The 6,401-nt window shown below is 57.9% G+C and overlaps 1 protein-coding gene across 1 annotated transcript in view; it reads left to right on the plus strand.

Annotated features, from left to right (window-relative positions):
* Window positions 1-6,265: 6,265 nt before the first annotated feature.
* The window catches only part of HMGB3 (high mobility group box 3), a 3,501-nt gene continuing 3,365 nt past the window's right edge, over window positions 6,266-6,401 (plus strand). The window contains exon 1 of the mRNA XM_004390715.2: window positions 6,266-6,342. The gene's annotated coding sequence lies outside the window, so the exon portion shown is untranslated. The remainder of the gene's footprint in view (window positions 6,343-6,401) is intronic.

Here is a 6,401-nt window from a genome sequence, read left to right on the forward strand (position 1 = left end):
AGAATCGACTCGATGGCACCCAACAACTCAGTCATAAAGAGAAATGGAGTCCTGATCCACACTGCCTTATGGAAGAACCTCGACAACACAATGCTGAGTGATGTAAGTGAGACACAGGACGATCATTGTATGATCCCACTAATAGGAAATAACAAGAACAGGCAAATGTATAGAAACAACAGTTTATTAGCGGTTTCCCGGAGTGGAAGGGAGGGGGCAAGGGGCAGTCATTGCTCAGGAGACACTGAGTTTCTGTTAATGGCGGAGGAATCATTTGGAAAAGTATAGCATTAATGGCTGCACAAGATGATGAATGTAATCAGTGTCACTGAATTGTACGTGCAAAAATTGTTCAATTAGCAAATGTTATATATTTTTACCACAATAAAAAATAGTTAACAATGTTTTAAAGGTACCGTACGTTAGCTGGTGCTGAGTGCTTGTAGGAAAATAAAGCAGGGTAGGGAAGGCTGGGTGGCGGTTCAAGGCTGAATAGACCGAAAGGAAGAGAGCCTGAAAGATTTACGGGGCAAATGCCAAGGCCCTGGGGCGCTACTCCTGAGTGAGCCGGCGGCAGGCTGAGGAGAGAATAAGGTGAGGGGCTCAGAGGTGTGGAGGGAGGAGGCGGCAGCTCGTGCCAGCTCCTGACGGCCTTTGCAAGGTACCCTTTCTAGCTGGATTGTCTTTGTTGAGGTTTCTTTTGGGGGGTGGTTGGAGGGAGGTGGGAGGCGATCTGAGACTCACTTTGCCTGGGGGTCCCTTTGTGAAACCTCGCTAGTGCTCAGAAGAATGTTGAAGCCTTAAGGAACTCTAGGGATCATTTCCTGCCCCCGCCTCCCGCAGATGATGGGAAAGTGAGGCCAGAAAGAGGGAGTGAGGAACGTTCCGAAAATAGCAACTCCAATCGCATTTAGAGAGTGGAGATCTTCAGCCTGTCCGCTCCCGAGCGCAGGAACTCCTCGGTTCAGGCGAAGGGAAACAGCGTGTACCTTTTCCTGATGAGGGTCATGCTGTGTCTTTAGCCCTAGGTGAGTCAGAGCCCGGGGCCTTTGCGTTACACAAGGGCCGAGGTTTCCAGCAAATCACAAGTCAGGGGGCAGGTGCTGAGAGCCTGCAGCACGTGTGTGTTCTCCTGGCTTGGGGTCCTGGATGCAGTTGTCCAGGCTGAGTGGCATGGTTAAGACTTCAAGGGCAGGGTTGCTCCGGAATGGAGTGGGGCCAGTGGTGGCGACCCCACTGGAGCGCCTCCCTGGAGCCCAGGAGGGTAGAACCCCTTCCGTTTCATCTCCCTCCTTCCCACCGGGCCTCGGCAACCTGAATTCCCACAGCGCCTGGATGCAGAGTGCAATGTGGGCGATCCCCTGGTGGCTGACTCACTTCCCGCCCTTCAGTCAGTAAGAAGGAGCCGCGAGCCGGGCCCTGGGCGCTGGTGCTACCAAAGAGGCTTGTGTCATGCTAAGCAGCCCTGGCTTCCATGCGCCTTTCGCCGGACTGCTTGGGAGAGGCCACCCTAAGGGCGAGAGCCGGGCAGTGGGCAGGAGCCGCCCCTGAGGCGAGGGAAGTCGGCCGCCGCTGACTCCGGCTCCGGCAGCGTGCGCCGGTGCGGAGGGGCGCTGGGCCTGGCCTCCAGCTGGGCGGGGAAGGCGAGAGCACTGCCCGGCCGCTGCGGAAATGCACACGGCGGGGACCTGGACACGCCAGGGAAATGCACTCTCCTGCTGCGCCCCAGCGAGGCCCCCGCGGCAAGGGTGCGCGCGAGAGGCTGCCTTGGCCGGCCCCCCAGCCGCTTCCCCACGGGCAGGGACCGGGCTGCCGTCTGCAACCTGGAACCCTCCTCCAGGGGCCTGGCTGCTCCGCCAGCTCACCGAGGTCCTTGGTCCCACAGGGGGCTGAGCAGTTATTAAGAGCAGGACAAGCACGACACTGAAGATCAAGAGAGCAGCGGTCCAAGCCTTGGCTTAGCCAGGGACTCCTGCGGGGCCTTAGGCAAGTCTCCGCCACCGGGCCCTTCTGTGCCATGAGGAGGTGGGCCTAGAGGGCCACGAAGGTCCCTTCCAACTGCGCTGCTCTACAGACCTTTTATAGTAGCGCTGGAGTCCCTACCGGCCTCTGAAACATTCACTTCCCCTATGAGTAAAAAGCAGGGCTTCAAACCGGTTCCTCCCGGTTCCACTCTCTGCTAAGAATTTTCATTCCCACCCCAGATATACTGAATCAGAATCTACATTTGAACAAGATCCCCAGGTGGGAAATGTAAATGTGAACAAACCGGTTCGAAGCCTTGGTAAAAAGGAGTCCCGGTGGCACAAGCAATTAAGGCCTCGGCTGCTAACGGAAAGGTTGGTGGTTGGAATCCACCCAGAGGCGCCTCAGAAGAAAGGCCTGGCGATCTGCTTTAAGAAGGTCACGGCCTTGAAAACACGTGAGGTTAGCATGAGCAGTTACGGCAACTGGTATGAGTAAAAAGTTGGAAAACCAAAACAGCAAACCTGTTGCGGTTGATTCTGACTCACAGCGACCCTCTAGGACATAGTAGAACACCGCCCCAGAGGGTTTCCAAGGAGTGGCTGGTGGATTTGCACTGCCGACCTTTGGGCTGGCAGCCTAACGCTTAACCACTATGCCATCAGGGCTCCAAAAAGGTGGAGGTGGAATGCAATTCCTACCATGAGCTGAAGAGGAGTGGGGAGTGGGGACACGGGGAGGCACGAAGGGAGGCTCCAGACACTGGAGTAGGTCCTTTTCAGGAGAGCACAGTGGGGCCAGGGCGTGGGAAGGTCTGGAATTCAAGGGCTAAAGACTCCCGACCTGGGAAGATGGGAATTTACGCAGGCTCCAAACGTCCTTACTGAAAGGTCTTGCTTCGGTGTGGGATCTTCACCACAAATTCCCTGAAATGACTCAACAATCCCCTCCCACCCCTGCCCCCAGACCCACTCTGAATCCTCGAAGGAGGCTACCCTGTCTGGGAGGTCAGCTTGAAGCCTCAGGCATCCAAGTGGTGACCTAGGGGCCGGTGGGGTGAGGGCTGGGTGAGGGGGCGGGGCACAGGAGTCAAGCTTTCATCTTTGCTGAATGAGGAGGATTCCTCTTAATCTTCTGGGGGCCAGGAACTGAAAACCTCTTTAGATAGCATTTGCCACACTTGGTCCTAGTTCCTATTTGCTTTCAGTGTTTTCATAGCCTCTCCAGGCAGCCGGGCAGCTTACAGGGATTCTGGTTTGAGGTTCTGTGCGGACAGCTTTGCCCGCTGCGGGGCCTCAGAGGTGACTGCTGTGGTTAAAGTGCTTCCGGGAGGAGGACCAAGGCAGAGGCCCAGACAGCCCCTCAGCTCCCGGGCCAGGCGTGTGGCTCGCCTGGGCGCTACTGCTGGAGTTGCCCCGAAGCCAGTGGGCACCAGCCTTTGCTGCAGGCAGAGGAGGCAGCCTGCCTCGGGGCCCCGGACGTCCTGTCACTTCCTTTTGCCTTCCAGACTGGTCTGAAGCCCTCCTCTGGGCAGCCTGTGACTAGACAACCAGACCAACTTCACTGACAACCTCCCCCCAGCCATACTGGGCCGCGCGGCCTGGTGGTTGAGGCGGGCGGAATCACCTTTGACAGATGACAGCGAGGCTGACCCCCACTTCCCCTCATCTCCCTTCTGTTGTTAGCAGGCACTCAATACACGTAAATGGAATTAGATTCCGAGAAGTGTTTGCGAAGGCCGGAGCCCGCGGGGCCTGGGCTCAGGCCGTAGCCACAAGCAGTCGGGTATCAAGGAGAAGGCTCCGAGCTGAGGCTCACGGGGAAGAGTTAGAGGGAGCCAGGATGATGAGCCTGAAGAAGCTTTGGTGACTTCAGGTGGTGCGTGTGTTTGTGGGAGGCAGGGGTTGGTAACCATGGTAACGGCCTCAGCTCTCTAACACAGTTGGTGGTGTCACAGCCAAGTTCAGTGGGGTTCTAAGGACCACAGACCTCAGCTTCAGGCCAAGTGCTTCAGCTCTATGGAAGAAGGAGCTTCCTCAGCAGCGGGAATGGAGATGGGGATGGAACCAGAGCTGCTTCCTTTGAAGATTCCGAGGAAAACTTTCATCATTCGAAGTATGTGTGCAGAGACTGGGCCCGGCGGGTGGGCTGTGCAGCCGGCAGGAAGCCCGGCCCTTGGACGTGGCGTTTGGGCACCACTTGCTGTAAGGTCTCTTCTAGCTCTAGTTTCTCTGGCTTTGCCTTCAGGCTGCGGCCTCTGGGGATGCACTGGGTGTGACAGCCTACGCGTTTGCTGCGTGTGAGCAGCATGGACTTCTAATTGTGGCCCTTACCATCCAGCTGGGGGCCACCACGGAGTCCCTGGTGGCCCTGAGGTAGACCACCGTGGTACGCTCGCCCTTGGCACCTGTCAACTGCTAAGTGCAGCTTCCAGTGTGGCCAGGATGCTGGGCAGTAACTGAACCAGAGGGAGGCCCCATCCCACCTGAGCTCACAGCTCTGGCCTAGGAAGGCCTGCCGGCTGAGGGAGGCACCGGTCAGAACCTGGTCATCCAAGGAGCTGGGCTGTCGACCTGGTCAAAAGCCCTGGCCTGCCGTCACCTCTCTGAAGGGTTAGAGATGGGACTGTGTGAGGATGGTGAGTCCCGGGCTCAGGAAGAAGGTGAGGGTGGGAAGGTGGGGGAGGCAGGCTTCCCCTCAGTAGGAGGAACTTGCCCACACAGCTGGCCAGAGCTGGAAGGGACAGCCCGGAAGGGAGGTAGGTGGTCAGCTTCCTACAAGTGGAGGTGTGCAAGCAGAAGGTAGGCAACAACTCGGCTGGTTTGAAGGGCACAGAGGGTGAGACCAGGTGACCTTAAGATCCCTGCACACCTGAGGGTCTGTAGCTGGGGACCTGGGATGGAGACTTGATACCTGTGGGCTCTTGACCAAAGCAGCACCAGCTCTGCCTATTTGTCTGCAGGGGCTCGGGCTTGGTGAAGAGGCTCGGAGGGGACAGGAGGCAGATGCCAGGTGAAGCCAGCTCCCTTACACCCCTCAAGCTCAACTACTGTTTTGGGAAACAGCATTTGGAAGATTTATCCTCTAGTGGATTTTACTTCTTAATATGGGAACCATAAATAGTTGGCTGTCTTAGGCTGTCCGAAGCTCTTTGGAAAGGGAACTTCCAATTGGGGGAGAAAACCTAAGGATGTCTCTTCCTTTGCATTATTTTCTCCACATCTCAACCCTTAACATTTCTTCCTTTTTCTCACCCTTCCTTTTTCCTCCATTCTCCCAAGAAGCTGATGGAATCTCAAACAGGGAAAGGCCCTCAGGTATTTTTCAACAGGCCTGCTACTAGCGTTTGGAGTGGGACATTTCTTCCTTGTGTGCCATTGTCCTGTGCAGTGCAGGCAGGCATTTAGCATTCCTGTCCATACCCTCCTCTTATTCGAGAAACACCTTGCAGTCATGGGGCAAAGTTCCCACATATTTCCAAATGCCCTTACAGGGGTGACACTGCCCCTCACTTTGAAAATCATTGCCTGAACCCCCGCCCCCCAAAGTGACCTGCTCTAGGCCATACCACCAGCCAGTGGCAAAGTCGAGACCAAGTCAAATCCCATTCCTTCATTCATTCATTCCAAGAGCCCCTATTCTTCGCCAGAGGCAGTCAGTTGAATAGAGGATGAAGGCAGACAGTGCGGAGAGGACCGATCTGACTCTTACTCCCTGACCACAAAACCACAATTTCTCACAATGTCTCTGCTGTTACCAAACTCCGTTTCCTCCTAGCCCGCCGTTACCGCAACTGCAGGCACAAACGAAGCCCCGGCGCGGGAGGTGAGCTCGCTTTCGGGAGATTGGCGGAAAAGGCGGATTCGAGCCCAATCCGCAGGCGTGGAGGAGTCAACTCTCTCTGCGCTGGGGCGGGGACCGAGGACCGGACCCCCGATCTCGGCAGGGAGCAGCTGCCCCCGCCGGCGGCCCGGGGAGGTCTCCCGGGGCGCCCAGGCCGCAGCGCGGCGGGAGTGAGGGCAAGCAGCCGGCCTCAACTTCGCCGTCCCCCGCCCGAGGCCGAGACCGCCGGGACCGCCGGGTCACCGCCACACAGCCCTCCGCGAGCCGCTGGGCGCCGGGAGGGCAGAGGCGGCGAGCCCATTAGGATGCCGGCGGGCCGCTGGGTTTGAATGAATGGGCCCAGGGCCGCGCCCAATCGGCGCCGGCACCTGCTTAATATGCATGAGGCCAGCGGCCAATGGCCGGGCGAGGAGGCTGTTTTAAACGGCGGCGCCCGCTGGCCAATCAGGCGGCTCTCGTGGCGGCAGCTAGCGCGAGGCTGGGAGCCCGAGCCGCGCGTCGTGCCCTGCGCTGCCCAGACCGCGAACAATACAGGTACGTTCCGCACGGCCCGCGCCCGCGCCGCCCCGCAACTTTCCGCGGCCGCACGGCCG

The sequence above is a fragment of the Trichechus manatus genome, unplaced genomic scaffold (assembly GCF_000243295.1).
Source record: "Trichechus manatus latirostris isolate Lorelei unplaced genomic scaffold, TriManLat1.0 scaffold00323, whole genome shotgun sequence".
Taxonomy (NCBI): Eukaryota; Metazoa; Chordata; class Mammalia; order Sirenia; family Trichechidae; genus Trichechus; species Trichechus manatus.